Source organism: Mustelus asterias, chromosome 8 (genome assembly GCF_964213995.1).
Source record: "Mustelus asterias chromosome 8, sMusAst1.hap1.1, whole genome shotgun sequence".
Lineage (NCBI taxonomy): Eukaryota > Metazoa > Chordata > Chondrichthyes > Carcharhiniformes > Triakidae > Mustelus > Mustelus asterias.
The window spans coordinates 73,065,337-73,081,087 of NC_135808.1; the positions used below are offsets into that span (position 1 = coordinate 73,065,337).

The window sequence follows — 15,751 nt, forward strand, 5'->3', positions numbered from 1 at the left end:
ACGATCACGAGGGGTCACGGGCTCAAGGTGAGAGGGGCGAGATATAACTCAGATATCAGAGGGACGTTTTTTACACAGAGGGTGGTGGGGGCCTGGAATGCGCTGCCAAGGAGGGTGGTGGAGACAGACACGCTGGCATCGTTTAAGACTTACCTGGATAGTCACATGAGCAGTCTGGGAATGGAGGGATACAAACGAATGGTCTCGTTGGACAAATGAGCAGCACAGGCTTGGAGGGCCGAAGGGCCTGTTTCCTGTGTTGTACTGTTCTTTGTTCTTTGTTCTTTGTTTTCATTAGAGAGAAGAAGGTTAAGAGGTGACTTAATAGGGGCATATAAGATGATCAGAGGATTAGATAGGGTGGATAGTGAGAGCCTTTTTCCTCGGATGGTGATGGCGAGCACGAGGAGACATAGCTTTAAATTGAGGGGTGATAGATATAGGACAGATGTCAGAGGTAGGTTCTTTACTCAGAGAGTAGTAGGGGTGTGGAATGCCCTGTCTGCAACAGTAGTGGACTCGCCAACATTAAGGGCATTTAAATGGTCATTGGATAAACATATGGATGATATTGGAATAGCGTAGGTTAGATAGGCTTTAGATTGGTTTCACAGGTCGGCGCAACATCGAGGGCCGAAGGGCCTGTACTGCGCTGAAATGTTCTATGTTCTATGTTCTAAGGGGGACAGTGATGTGTGTAGGTAGTGGGGGGGTGGATAAGGGGGACAGTGATGTGTGTAGGTAGTGGGGGGGGTGGATAAGGGGGACAGTGATGTGTGTAGGTAGTGGGGGGGGTGAATAAGGGGGACAGCGATGTGTGTGGGTAGTGGGGGGGTGGATAAGGGGGACAGTGATGTGTGTGGGTAGTGGGGGGGTGGATAAGGGGGAAAGCGAAGTGTGTGGGTAGTGGGGGGGTGGATAAGGGGGACAGTGATGTGTGTGGGTAGTGGGGGGGGGTGGATAAGGGGGACAGTGATGTGTGTGGGTAGTGGGGGGGGGGTGGATAAGGGGGACAGTGATGTGTGTGGGTAGTGGGGGGGTGGATAAGGGGGACAGTGATGTGTGTGGGGGCCATCGCTCCCGTTTGTCGCTCCCGGGCCGCTTTCTCCGCTTTCTGCGACCCGGGAGCGATCTGACACGGGCGCGCTTTTTCAAATTTTTTTCTAACTGCGCATGCGCAGTTCAGAGCTCCAATCGTTTCGGTCATGCTAAGCCCCGCCCACAGCGCGAATGGGAGTGGAGATGGCTGAGTGCGTATGGGGGCGCCTGAAAGCAGATTTCTAAGTCGGATCTGCATTGGGCGGCACGGTAGCACAGTGGTTAGCACTGCTGCTTCACAGCTCCAGGGTCCTGGGTTCGATTCCCGGCTTGGGTCACTGTCTGTGTGGAATTTGCACATTCTCCTCGTGTCTGCGTGGGTTTCCTCCAGGTGCTCCGGTTTCCTCCCACAGTCCAAAGATGTGCGGGTTAGGTTGATTGGCCATGCTAAAATTGCCCCTTAGTGTCCTGAGATGTGTAGATTAGAGGGATTAGCGGGTAAAATATATTGGGATATGGGGGTAGGGCCTGGGTGGGATTGTGGTCGGTGCAGACTCGATGGGCCGAATGGCCTCTTTCTGTGCTGTAGGGTTTCTATGATTCTATGATTACGCCCAGATTCAGCACTTAGAATGAAAATGGTAAAATCAGTCCCTATGTGGATGGCTGCACTCCCGTTAGTTTTATTTTCTCACTTTTACCAGACACTTGGTTGATGATTGTCACTGGCTCTTAAGGGGAAGAGATCTTGGAGTGTTTATATTTAAAGGCACTTAACACAGGTTGTAACTTACACTTTTTCTCGTTGTGGAGATACAGAATTAGTTTGACTAACCGGAGATCATCAGTACAGCTCAATTGATCAAGGGACATCAAAGGGGTTTCTGCAAATGGCCACTTGTATTACTGGAATAACAACAGTCAGATAAATGGAAGCTTATCATAACTGAGGATGCAGGAGCGTGAGATGAGTAAAATGCTAGAAGAGGACAGATTTGAAAAAGAAATGATTTTGTTTCTGTAAAGTGAGTCACTAACAAAAACAACAACAAAACCTACCTCTTTTAAATGTTTTTTAGGCTGACTGGATAAAATCCTTCAAAAGGCCATGAATTTAAATGAGTGGAAAAAATGGCTTAAAAACACAACAGCGGCATTTCTTTCAGGACGCTCATTTGATTGGAGTTAATCGGCAAATAATGTCGGCAAATCCCTCCGCTTTTGGACAATGCATTTAAAACACCACACTCTCATCTCTAATAGACCCAGGAAGCATTAAGACAGCAGTGCGCACACAGGGAAAGGGAGCAGCCATGGCAGGATGCAGTTGTGTCTTGAAACGAATGGCTCAAGGTCAGCACTGACCATCGAAAAGATTAATAATGTAACAAAATGGGAAAGACTTACTTTTTGCTGAACAGAAGAAATGTAATTGGTGAAGTGTGTTGTCAGCCTACTCGTGCTTGTTAATTTAATTTTCGCGATGGTTTTAGTCTATTTTGGGGGGAAGGGGGGATAATAGGATTCCTGAACAATTAGGAAACGTCTGCGATAAACCAAGTGTTTGACAAAGCTGTTTTTAGGCAGATGTCTTTCAGTGCAGCAGCGATTTTGGTCAGATAAGCTTCAGGAGGTTTTGAGTTGACACGGTGGCACAGTGGTTAGCACTGTTACTTCACAGCACCCAGGGATCCTGGTTCAATTCTGGCCTTGGGTGACTGTGTGGAATTTGCATGTTCTCCCTGTGTCTCCATGGGTTTCCTCTGGGTGCCCTGATTTCCTTCCACAGTCCAAAGGTGTGTGGGTTAGGTGGATTGGCCATGCTACATTGCCACTTAGTGTCAGGGAAATTAGCAGAGTAGATACGTGGGGTTACAAGGATAGGGCTTGGATGGGAATGTTGTCGGTGCAGACTCAATGGGCTGAATGGCCTCTTTCTGTACTGTAGGGATTCTATGATTCTGTGACTTCTGGCAGTGGGATATTGGTAGTCGGCCTTCCTCCTAGACAATTGACTTTTTGACTTTTGCCAGTGTTGCTGAGGGGGTCCCCACACAGCACTGCTTGCCTCCGATTTCCACTGCTTCTGCCAAAGTGAGTGATACCCCAGAAATGGTCTTTTAACACCCTCCCAAATGACTAGTGTGCGCATATAGTGGATTACTGCAAGTGGAGAGGAGAACATAGGAGAGCCGTGTATGTGTGAGCATGTGTGTGACTATAAAAATAAATAGTGCCAGTGTACCTCTCCAGGAAACAGTACAAATGCTCTTCATCTTAACCCTAACAATCTCAGCTGAAGTTTCTGAAGTTCCTGTTTATTCTGCAGGGTAACACTATGTAGGCAGTAGGTTGGGTGCAATTTCCTCCCAGCGCCTAATGTCCAAATTCTGCTTGTTTTGGCAACATAATTATTTTAGAGTTATGATAGAGTCTATCAGGGCAGACGGAGGCCATTCAGCCTGTCTTACTAGTGCAGCTCTTTGCAGGAGTGACATAGCAGTGTTTCACAGGCATTCACCTTACCTGTCAATCAAGGTAAATGGGCAACAATTTGTAATAACACGCCCCATTTAGTATTTATTTGCTCCTTGTTAATTCTCCTCACCCATTGACTCCACTTCCATTTATTCCATCTGATTAAAGTCCAAGCTGCAGTTACACTGGGCTGAGACTTGTAAAAAGAAAGACTTGTAGTTCTGTAGCATCTCAGACTGTCCCAAAAGTGCTTTACAACCAATAAGGAACATTATTTTCTGAAGTGTGTTGTAATGCATTAACATGGTAGCTCCATGAAGCACAGCTCGCAGCACTAAGATCTATTCACCACTGGCAGATTTTCACCCAGTCGTGGCTACTGTTTAAGGTTAAGAATATACAACGAGGAGCATCTCCTTCTCAAAGCTTTGAAAAAGAAGTCAGGAAGTTCTACAAAATGTCAAGGAAACTCAATCATGGTGTCCCTTCCAAACCCAACTCCCACAGCGCTACAGCCATTCATGCACATAGGTGGATTTACAATGAAACACACCGTGCCTTGGCACAACGCCCCACCATTAGGGGGAGTCCCATGCTGGCCAGTGGCTATGGGGGCACCAATCAGAGACTATCAGCAGGCAATGCAGAGTAACACCGGACGAACTCTGATTGGTCGAGTCCCTTTAGTGCGCGGGACTTGATTAGAGTCACATTTTACTCAATCCCCAATGAAAATCCTGGGGCTTGGATCACAGTGTGCGCTAGCAACAGATGGGAAGGTGTGAATGTTGCATCCTCCCAGCAAGTTCTCAGAAGGGCAATGACAGCAATCCAGGAGGTCATTGAACGACTTTAAGATAGAGATAGATAGGTTCTTGATTAATAAGAGGAGCAGGGGTTATGGGGAAAAGGCAGGGGAATGGGGATGAGAAAAATATCAGCTATGATTGAATGGTGGAGCAGACTCAATGGGCCAAGTGGCCTAATTCTGCTCCTATGTCTTATGGTCTTATAGTCTATAAAGGTGCGAACCATCGATTGCCAATTCCCTGGTTTCATCACCCCTGTCCAGCCTGCTTTGGGCATCTCTGGCCAGCTCCTAGTTCCTCCTGCACTGCCCTGTCCCCTGAGTCACCGAGCGAGCATAGCCATGAGTCTCCGGATTCAGCCCAGCCCCAATTCCCAGCCCAGCATGGCCGAGCAGGATGACAAGAGCCTCGACGGTTTCCTCACCAAAACAGACAAGAGGAATAAGAAAGACAAAACCAAAGTGGCCAAGACAGCGCCTCCCACTGGGCTGGCAAAATCCGTCGACTGAAGCTCCTGCCCCCACCCCAGCCATCACCCTGGATCCAGACCACCTCCACCCTCTGCTACTGCCACCGTCTCCCTCACGTCGGGAGTGGCAGCTCCCACCAAAGCCGTGCCAGTATCGGTCTCCAGAGTGGCCAAGAAAGTGAAGAAGGAGAAGGAGCTGGTGGGGAAGTGCGAGTGTCCGGATACCGGCAGCGGGTCAGGGAGGATGAAGAATGGAAGGGAGTTTGACTTGAGCAAAAGGAAGTTGACTTGGAGAGGCTCATCGAACAGGGAGTCGAGGCTGGGATGAAGCCAGGCACTCACGGCCATCCCAGCTTGGTAAGTCAGGGGGGCACGGTGGCAACGGATAGACCAGGAGCTGGTCATTGCCATCCAGAAGTTGTTTACAGTGATTTGAGAATCCATGTCTTACAAATCAGTGATGAAAGAGAGGAAGAAGACGATGAGAAGAACTGAAGACGATCGAGGTGACGATGGTGGAGAATATCTTGTATAGAGAGGGAGACAAGACAGTCGGGCCCTGGAACAAGATAACTCCACTAGAACATGTTATGATTTGCAGAAACCCAGAATCAAAGCCATCTGGGGTTTATCGACCTCCTGCCAGATCGGGGAACATGAGAAGAACACAATCACAACCAGAGCTTTACAATGATGCAGTTCCCATCCCTACAAGCCTCTACGAAGCATTGAGAAACCAGAAGAGATAAATGGAAAATACCTCTGAAAAACAAAAGCAGAACCAGAGAGGCTGGTTCTAAAAGTCAGCACAGTAAGAAGTCTCACAACACCAGGTTAAAGTCCAACTTTAACCTGGACTTTGGACTTTAATTGGACTTTAATTGGACTTTAACCTGGTGTTGTGAGACTTCTTACTGTGCTTACCCCAGTCCAACGCCGGCATCTCCACATCTAAAAGTCAGTCCATTCAGCTGGAACTTGGCAGCCAGTTTACTCTTGGGGAGCTATTGGTGCCTATTTTACAGACTGGTGCTCTGCATTCCATCCTAGGTCACTAATCTACATGGAACCCATCTGTCTTCACTCCACAATGCCAGAAAGATTTTTAATTGATCTAGTATAGAGTTCTGCGGACAAATGAGGCATCTGCAAGGCATCATGGGAAGTTAAAGCTTAAAGCACAATAACTGCTGTCATGTATTATGGACTGGAAGTGATGAAGGGTTTGAATTAAGTGTCAGTCACACTTGCCTTTGGATAAAGATTAAAAATGAAGCCATTCAGTGGTCCATTTTCTACTTTAAATCTACCTACTTAAATATTCTTTCCTAAAGCAAAAGTTGTATGGACCTTAATTTGTCGAAGAATTTTTTTTTATGGAAGAGAGTCCTGCGTCCTATTTGAATGTTGAACGTCTGAAAGGTGACTAGCTCCCAGACCAGCGTTTGGCTGCTTCTATCAAACAGCACTGATTTATGAAGGAAAGGATGAGCTGGATCCCAGTCAGAGAGGGCAGGGTCCGAGAGATCCTCTTCATCCCACCCGGTAAGACCTGATTTTAAATTTAACATCAAATTTATCCTGAGTTTTCCTCACCTTGTGTTTTTTAATGCTATTAATATGACACTGGGCTGTGCCCTATCACAGTGTGAGTACACTGTGCTCAGACCCAATCCCCTATATTTTCCCACAACTGGACTCTCTTCCTTAAAAAAATTCGACAAATTAAGGTTCATGCAACTTTTGCTTTAGGAAAGAATATTTAAATAAGTATATTTAAAGTAGGAAACAACAGAATTTGAGTGTAGAGATTTCACATTTTTAACCAATATAAAATGGATTTTCGATGTGTTCAAAAACCTGATTTTTTGGGCACCTTATATTGTAATGTGGCTTGAATTTACACATGTGAGTGAGCATCTATCTACACAAGCTACTTTTTAGGAAACTCTTCAAACTACTTATAAATATTTACATCATCTCATTTAGCAATATTAATTGGAAGCGTAAAATACTGATCTGAGTGGACAACTTTCATTTATTCCTGAGGGGTGAACATTGGCTAAAGGAAGACCAATAACTATTTAGCATTTGAAATGCAAATGTCATTGGGGGCCGTATGTGATGTCATTGGGATGGGGCGTGACACCATTGGGAGCAAGCTGTGATATCATTGGGGGCAGGATGTGATGTAATTTGGGGCAGGAGTGATGTCATTGGGGGCAGGATGCAATGTCATTGGGATTAGGGTGTGACACCATTGGTAGCAGGGTGTGGCATCATTGGGAGCAGGATGTGATGCCACTGGGGGCAGGATGTGATGTCATTGGGGCCAGAAGTCTCAATGTGCTTCACACCAAATGAAATACTTCTGAAATGTGCTTACTGCTGGGCACAGCAGTTCATTCATCATCCAGTTAATTTCTAGGCACATCACTCTGTATAATCCCCATTCCATCATTGGACAGAATTTTCTGGCCATTCACACCAGCGGTATTCTCTGAGTGCCAAACTCTCTGTCTTCGCTGCACTAGCAGCGGAGCGCGAGTGGCCGGTAAGATCGCACCCACTGTGTGTATTACTCATTCCATGATGCTGAATTATTGCATTCCTCATCCCACCCTCCTGCCCATACCATTCTACATCCTGCCTGCCATCCTACTTTCTGGAGAAGTTGATGGAGGGGTCCAGTCACTTTACTGTAACAGGGAATTAACTTAGATAAATAATTTGTCAGATCGAGGAAACACTGCAGGACATGCTTGTCCTCAGGAGAGGACATTGGCTGTGTAGCCGTTGTATTATCTGGGTCTGGCTTCACACCATCAGTGGTAAGCAGGTTGTCCATGTAGGGGACTTGCCTCACTCTGAATCTGCATTTAGCATGGTTGAGCTTCAACTATCAGGTTGTGATCGTGTTGAGGACCAAGCATGGCCGTGCATCATGTTTTTGCATTTCACAACTCCAGATCAAAAAGTCATCAACAATGACTTCACAAGATTGCCCTGCAAAGAGCTGTCCATGGACCATTGGAACACTCGCAGAGAGAGGAGATACCATAGTGCATGTGGAGGAACCTGTATCTGCCCACTGATTACATGAACAACATGACTTTAGAAGATTCTTTATCCAGCGAGATTTGTCAAAATATGCATACTGCATCCAGGATGCTGAAAACCTTAGCATTGGGTGTGTCAGCTATGACCAGTTAAACCATCTTTATTGGATGGTGGAGACTTAGAAGTACTTTATTAGGTGAACTGGGTTGATGCAGATCTTGACTTACCCCCAGCATGGGCAGACACACCGCATGTAAGAGCTGCTAAGATGCCTCAGTAAACAGTTTAACATGATAGTCCTTTGTCATCATTTCCGTAAAACCTAGCAACTTTACAGAAAAGACATAAAGATTAGCAGTTCTCTGCACTTCAGATGTAGTTGATCGGGAGATTGCTTCTGCTATTTAACCCAGGACACAGAGTGATATCCTGCCAGCCTTTCGATGGGACATACTCATTCCGTCCTTTGCCAATGCAACATTGCCACTCATCCCCTCAGCTAAGTGATTGTCTCTCAGATTCTCACCCGCCCACCCATCAGCCCAAACTCCAGCCTCTCCCCACCCCATGGATCTGCACTCCTGGTTACTGGGATAACTGAGGATGTCCTCCCCCATTTGTTTCTTAAATGCTGACTTGGGCACATCCCTGTTGGTCCTTGACTATTTGCTGCCTTTGTGGGCCCTCTTCTCCTGCAAAGAAAATGGAAGAATGGTGAACCTCGTGTCTGGAGAGTTCATGCCCTCAGGATTAAGTCACAATTTACGGTGCCTAACTCAACCACTGGGTAGTGCTCCTCACATGTGATCCTTTGCCCTGAAGTCATGCAGTGTGCCGGAGCTCCTTGAGTGTGTATTTTGGTCATTGACCATTCATTGATTCATTTCCCATTTGCACACCATCCCATCAGGAATTAGGTTTTTCACTCACACTTCAGAACAGAAAAAGTCATTTAGCTTCTTATGGCACTTCTTATGTAGCCATATCCTGCAGTCAAACCCATGGCTACTGACTTCCTCCGTCACTTCCATCCAGTGTTGCCTGATTTGATGAAGAGACTTTTCTTCCTGTCCTGTGGTGTGAGAATCTCCTATCATTCAGTCACAGCTTGGATGAGGATACACAGTGAGTCATCATCAAACCATGACAACCTCCCTACAAAAAGTCATGAATGTAGCCCAATCCATCACGCAAACTAGCTTCCCTCCACTGTCTACACTTCCCGCTGCCTCGGAAAAGCAGCCAGCATAATTAAGGACCCCACGCACCCCTCTTCCACCTTCTTCCATCGGGAAAAAGAAGCAAAAGTCTGAGATCACGTACCAACCGACTCAAGAACTGCTTCTTCCCTGCTGCCATCAGACTTTTGAATGGACCTACTTCCCACTAAGTTGATCTTTCTCTACACCCTAGCCATGACTGTAACGCTACATTCTGCACTCTCTCCTTTCCTTCTCTATGAACAGTATGCTTTGTCTGTATAGCATGCAAGAAACAATACTTTTCACTGTATACTGGAGTCATAGTGCCATAGAGGTTTACAGCATGGAAACAGGCCCTTCGGCCCAAATTGTCCATGCCGCCCTTTCTTTTTAAACCCCTAAGCTAATCCCAATTGCCCGCATTTGGCCCCTATCCCTCTATACATGTGACAATAATAAATCAAATCAAATCAAATCAAAAAATCAAATCAAAGCTCCCATAGTTGTGGGAGCAGATCACTCTGAACTGGTGTTTGTGAGGGTGAGGGGTAGGTTGCAGTTGCCACAGGAGTCACCAAAAGACACCAGATGTTCTGCCTTCCAGCCTCAACTTTCCTCCTCACCCCTTTGCAATCAGTGCTGCCTTTCCTCAGTGATAGGCACATGAGGACGCGCCAGGCACATTCACTCCCACCCAAACTGACTGCGCTGCACAACTTAAAATCCATTCCCATGTGTCTAAATAGGTTGATGGTGGCACTGACAATATAGAAACATGAAGCAATTGACCCTCAAGCCTTCGACATCCAAACATTTCTTGCAGGAACAAAATGTCTCTCAAGGATCTTGACAAAAAGACAACTATCATCCTATCTGTCCAGACTAGGTTTGTACCCATGGCTTGGTGGTGACTGGCGTGGGTCGAAGCCACTCTAACATTTTTGCACTAATTTCCTTTTTTTAATTCTTATTGTTTAACTAATCAGAATTCACTACATTCTGCCTCCAATGCCCTTGATGTCTAGTTTCTTCACCTGGCAAATTACCTACTCTAACCTCGAGAGTAGGGCACAAAAATATAAAGCTGGAGTATATAATTATCTGGAGGAAGAAAGCCTTCTGATAAGATTATCTTGTACTGCTGTTGTCTTGTGCTTTGATTGGCTCCTTACAATGTCAATCACCCTTTGTCAAACAGTTGGGATTTCATGCGAACAGATCAGAATGTATCTGTGATGTAAACAATCTACAAACAGGCGCGACACAGTTTCTGCTTCGCTCTAATTCTAAACGGGCAAAGGCCAACCATGAAAAATGGAGCAATATTTTAGACGATACTCCACCAGTGGCTAGTTGTCTTTCAGAGCGACGATGGCATATTGATCAAGGATTTGATCAATGCCTGGGGCTTTGGGGCGGTCAGTATGTTTCTTCCCAAAGTTCACTGGTTCAAAATGTGAGAGATGAGCATTCTCACATTCAGCACAGGTAAATTCCAAGTTTCTTGGTGCAGTTTGGTCACCAATTTGTCTGCCTCTTTTGATTTTTCCATTTCGGTTATGCAGCTTTAACACACAATAGGAGTCATTTTAGCATTTAGCACTAAGTGTAAACGGGGCAACATCAACTCAGCCGCCCCCGTATGCACATCTAACTAAAAACTACAATGTCCTCTAGTGTCCATTAAAATGATACCCAGCCTGATCAATGTGAGTCAGTCAGTCTCGCATTAGTGTTAGCACTCTCGGAATCTGAGCCAAAAGCTTATAGGTTCAAGCCTTACTGCAGGACTTCAGCACATAATCTCAGCACTGCACTGTTGAAGGTGCTGTTTTTCAGATTAGAGTTTAAGCAATCTGTCCTCTCATGTGGATGTAAGCAATGCCGCAGCTCTATTTGAAGAAGGGGCAAGAGAACCCTTCTGATGTCCTGTTTGGTATTTCTCCCACAACCAACATCAAAACATTTTAGCCTGTCATTTATTTCATTCCTGTTTGTGGGATTTGTTTGCCATGTTTCCCTAAATTACAACAGTGGCTACATCTTCAAAAGTAATGCAAAGTTCTATGGGACGTCCTGAAGTCATGAAAATGTTATATAAAGGGAAGATCTTCTTTTTGGTTTCAATGTTCCTTCATTTATTTCTCACTATAGGCTGAAATTTTCCAGCCATTCGTGCCAATGGGGTTCTCTGGTCCCGCTGCAGTGAACAGAGATTTGGCTGAGCACCAAATTCTCCGTCCTCTCTTGTAGTAGTGGCGGGGCGTGAGTGGCTGGAAAATTCCAGCCTATGTTGTTCTTACAATTGAACAATCCTGTACTGGGATGTCTGTCCTCCTTTAGCTGGTATTAGAGGACTGTTTGCTTTAGGTAGGATTTCCTGATCTCAGAAACGTTTTATACATTCAAGAAATTCTGCTTGCGGTCCGGAGGATATTTGAATCCCTGCGTGTTGATCCGCAAATATGGATGGACATTGTCCACATAAAACACAGTTTGCATGTCAGCCAATCACCTTCAAGGTGGCCCCAGCCATCTTTGCTGAGCTTTTAGCAGAATTACCTTGGTCCCTATAAAACCAACACGAGCCAGTACCTCACACTAGTCAATTTTATCCATGATCGTGTGCAGATTACAGCAATGGAAGACTCTTGAGATACTCGATTTGACATTTTTGGGTAATTCAACAAGTCTCACAGCATAAAAGAGCCAACAGATGCGTTGCTTTACATACTTTCATCTTGGTTTAGGCTTATCAGGCAAGGTTGTTCCTGTGGGCACTTCATCAGGCACACAACTGTCCTTTCTACTCAATGAAACCTTCCCTGTCCAGAGATGGAGCTGAGATGAGTACCAACAAGCCAATGTCACTAACTGAAGTGATGCTAACAGGGTTATCCTGGGTCTACTCAATGCGTGACTCAACCCGAAGCAATTCAGTCACATTTTTTCAAATAATGAGAACCGGAATTTATATATCATTTTACCAAATCCTCAAGACATTCCAAAGCCTTTCACACCCTAGGAATTATTTTTGAAATCCATTCGTTGTAGTTTAGGTAAATATCTGGAATTTTCTTCCTCCAAAGGCTGTGGATGCTGGATCTGTTGAAAATTTCCAGACTGAGATTGATCATTTTTTTATTAAGTAAAGGTATTAAGGGATATGCACTAAGTGGATAAGTAGAGTTGAGGTACGGATCAGCCATGATCTAATTGAATGTCTGAGGGGCTGAAGGGCTTTTTTTTAAAGGTGATATGGTGGCACAGTGGTTAACACTGCTGCCTCACAGCGCCAGGGACCTGGGTTCAATTCCGGCCTTGGGTGACTGTCTATGTGGAATCTGCACATTCTCCCCATGTCTGCATGGGTTTCCTCCGGTTTCCTCCCACAGTCACAAAGATCATAGATCATCAAAGAATCCCTACTGTACAGAAGGAGGCCATTCAGCCCATCGAGTCTGCACCGACCACAATCCCACCCAGGCCCTATTCCCATAACCCCACATATTTACCCTGCTAATCCCCCTGACACTAGGGTCAATTTAGCATGGCCAATCAACCTAACACACACATCTTTGGACTGTGGGAGGAAACAGAGCACCCGGAGGAAACCCACGTAGACACGAGGAGAACGTGCAAACTCCACACAGATGTACTGGTTAGGAGCATTGGCTGTGCTAAATTCTCCTTCAGTGTACCCGAACAGGTGCTGGAGTGTGGCGACGAGGGGATTTTCACAGTAACTTCATTGCAGTGTTAATATAAGCTTACTTGTAACACTAAATATATAAACATTCCTGTTTATAGTTAAATATGCTAGCCAATTTGAGCAGAACAAAGATCCACAAAGAGTAAATGAGACAAAAACCAGTTCATGAACAAATCAGCAATACTCAAGGACCTAAGAGAAAGAAACCAACTGACCATTACAGCAACTCACACGTGGCATTTTTGGCTGAAGTTACAACACAAACAAGCTAAAAGGTGGCAGAGTCATCAACTGGGAGGGGAGAGGAGGAATTGTACATATATTTTCTGGTGGTGTTCTATATCATTTATATACACAATATGGACTCTTTATGTTGCTGTGCAGGTCGTTCATTGATGAGGTCTTAAGGTTTGTGTGTTTAAATATAAGCATCTTTATTGCTACGCTTTAACTATTTACAGTTCCAAGTATGGTCTTGCATGGTGTAGCTTCCACCATGCAGGCTAGCTGCTTACAAAGTTCTGTTCTAGACTGTTCTCTGACCACGTCGCTATACGTATCAGACTGTGGGCGGTGTCACTCTCCAGTCCCACATTAACCCTTGTTCTGCTGGGCACCTTACATTCTAATGCATGCAGGCACATATCATCACACACTATTGGAGGTTGCTGTCATGTTTTATTGATAATCTAATCAAGGGAAGTAATGTTTGTATTCCATTGAAATCAATGAAGACAAAGGGTAGCAATCTGCAATGGAACAATGGATAGTCTGAAGGAGGGGATATTTCAGGTACAGGTGAGTTAATTCCAACAAGAGGGATAGCTGTCATAGAATCTCTACAATGCAGAAGAGGCCATTCGGCCCATCAAGTCTGCACCAACTCTCTGACAGAGTAACTTATGCAGGCCCTCTCCCCCACCCTATCCCGGTAACCCCACACATTTCCCATGGCTAATCCATCTAACCTACACATCTTGGGACACTAAGAGGCAATTCAGCACGGCCAATCCACCCAACCTGCACATCTTTGGACTGTGGGAGGAAACCAGAGCACCCAGACGAAACCCACGCAGACGCGGGAAGAATGTGCGAACTCCACACAGACAGTCACCCAAGGCCGTAATTGAAGCCGGGTCCCTGGAGTTGTGAGGGAGCAGTGCTGACCATTCTGCCACCTTGCCATCTATGGTAAGGGAAGCCAAGCTTTGGATGACAAGGGAGATAAAGAATATGATGAAATGATAAAGGAGGTTGTATGGTGCATGTCAGCTGAATCCTTCAAGTGAGAACTGGGCCAAACACACTGCTCTGAGAGGGATTGTGGAGAGGAAATTAAGATTGGCAAAGAGAGAATATGGGAACTGAAATCAAAAATCTTCTACCGGTATGTACATGGTACACTGGAAGTAAAAGGTAGAATAGGGCATATGAGAGACAAAAAGGGTGATTGAGGTGCAGGGCAAGGCTAGAATATATCTTTAGCATTTTGTATTTGTATTAACTAAGGCGTGCTGTCAAAATATCAGTGAAAGTGGAGATGATGGAAGTAATGAGTGGGGTGAAAATGTTTAGCCTGGATGTAGTGGAAAGTTAGCTATTCTTAGAGTGGAAAAGTCTCCTGATCCAGATGGCTTGCATCCCAGCTTGCAAAAGGAAGGTGAGGATGGAGATAATAGGGCTTGTTTAAGAAAGGAAGCAGGGATAATCCAGGAAGTTTTAGGCCGGTGAGCCTGACGTCAGTGGTGGGAAAGCTTTTGGAGAAGATACTGAGGGACAGGATATATGCACATTTGGAAGAAAATGGACTAGTTAGTGACAGGCAGCATGGTTTTGTGCAGGGAAGGTCATGTCTCACCAACTTGATTGAGTTTTTTGAACAGGTGACAAAGATAATTGATGAGGGAGGGGCTATGGATATAGTTTATATGGACTTTAGTAAGGCGTTTGACAAGGTCCCACATGGCAGACTGGTACAAAAACCAAAATCACATGAGATTTTGGGTGGGCTGGCTAGATGGATACAGAACTAGCTTGGTTTTAGAACTCACATTGTCTGTATCTTTAAGATTTGATTAGTTGTAAAGATTTGCATTCTAATCAGTATTCTGTAAATTGATTTTGTGTCTCTGTATGCCTTGTTTGGGAGCAGATATCCACTCCATCTGATGAAGGAGCAGGGCTCCTTATTTGGTAGCTAATGGCATTTGCTACCAAATAAACCTGTTGGACTTTAACCTGGTGTTGTTAAAACTCTTACTTGGTTTTAGAAGACAGAGAGTAACGGTTTTTCAGAATGGAGATCCGTAGCTAGTGGATCAGTGCTGGGACCTCTTTTGTTTGTAGTATATATAAATGATCTGGAGGAAAACGTGGGTGTTTGATTAGTAACTTTGCGGATGACACAAAGATTGGTGGAGTTGCTGATAGTGCCAGGCACAGTCAGAGGATACAACAGGGTATAGATAGAGAAATGGACTAGTTAGTGACGGCACGGTAGCACAGTGGTTAGCACTGCTGCTTCACAGCCCAGGGTCCCGGGTTCGATTCCTGGCTCGGGTCACTGTCTGTGTGGAGTTTGCACATTCTCCTCGTGTCTGCGTGGGTTTCCTCCGGGTGCTCCGGTTTCCTCCCACAGTCCAAAGATGTGCAGGTTAGGTTGATTGGCCAGGTTAAAAATTGTCCCTTAGAGTCCTGAGATGCGTAGGTTAGAGGGATTAGTGGGTAAAATATGTGGGGGTAGGGCCTGGGTGGGATTGTGGTCGGTGCAGACTCGATGGGCCAAATGGCCTCCTTCTGCACTGTAGGGTTTCTATGTTTCTATGTTTCTAAATGGCAGATGGCGTTTAATCCAGACAAATGCATTTTGGATTATCAAATGTAGGTGTGAATTATACTGTAAATGGCAGAACCCTTCGGAACATTAACACACAGAGGGATCTGGGTGTGCAGGTCCACAGTTCCCTAAAAGTGGTAACATAGG

At 45.3% G+C, this 15,751-nt stretch overlaps 1 pseudogene; it reads left to right on the top strand.

The window, feature by feature from the left end:
• The first annotated feature begins 4,708 nt into the window (after window positions 1-4,708).
• LOC144497743 (protein CDV3 homolog) lies at window positions 4,709-10,387 on the top strand (annotated as a pseudogene).
• The last annotated feature ends 5,364 nt before the right edge of the window (window positions 10,388-15,751 follow it).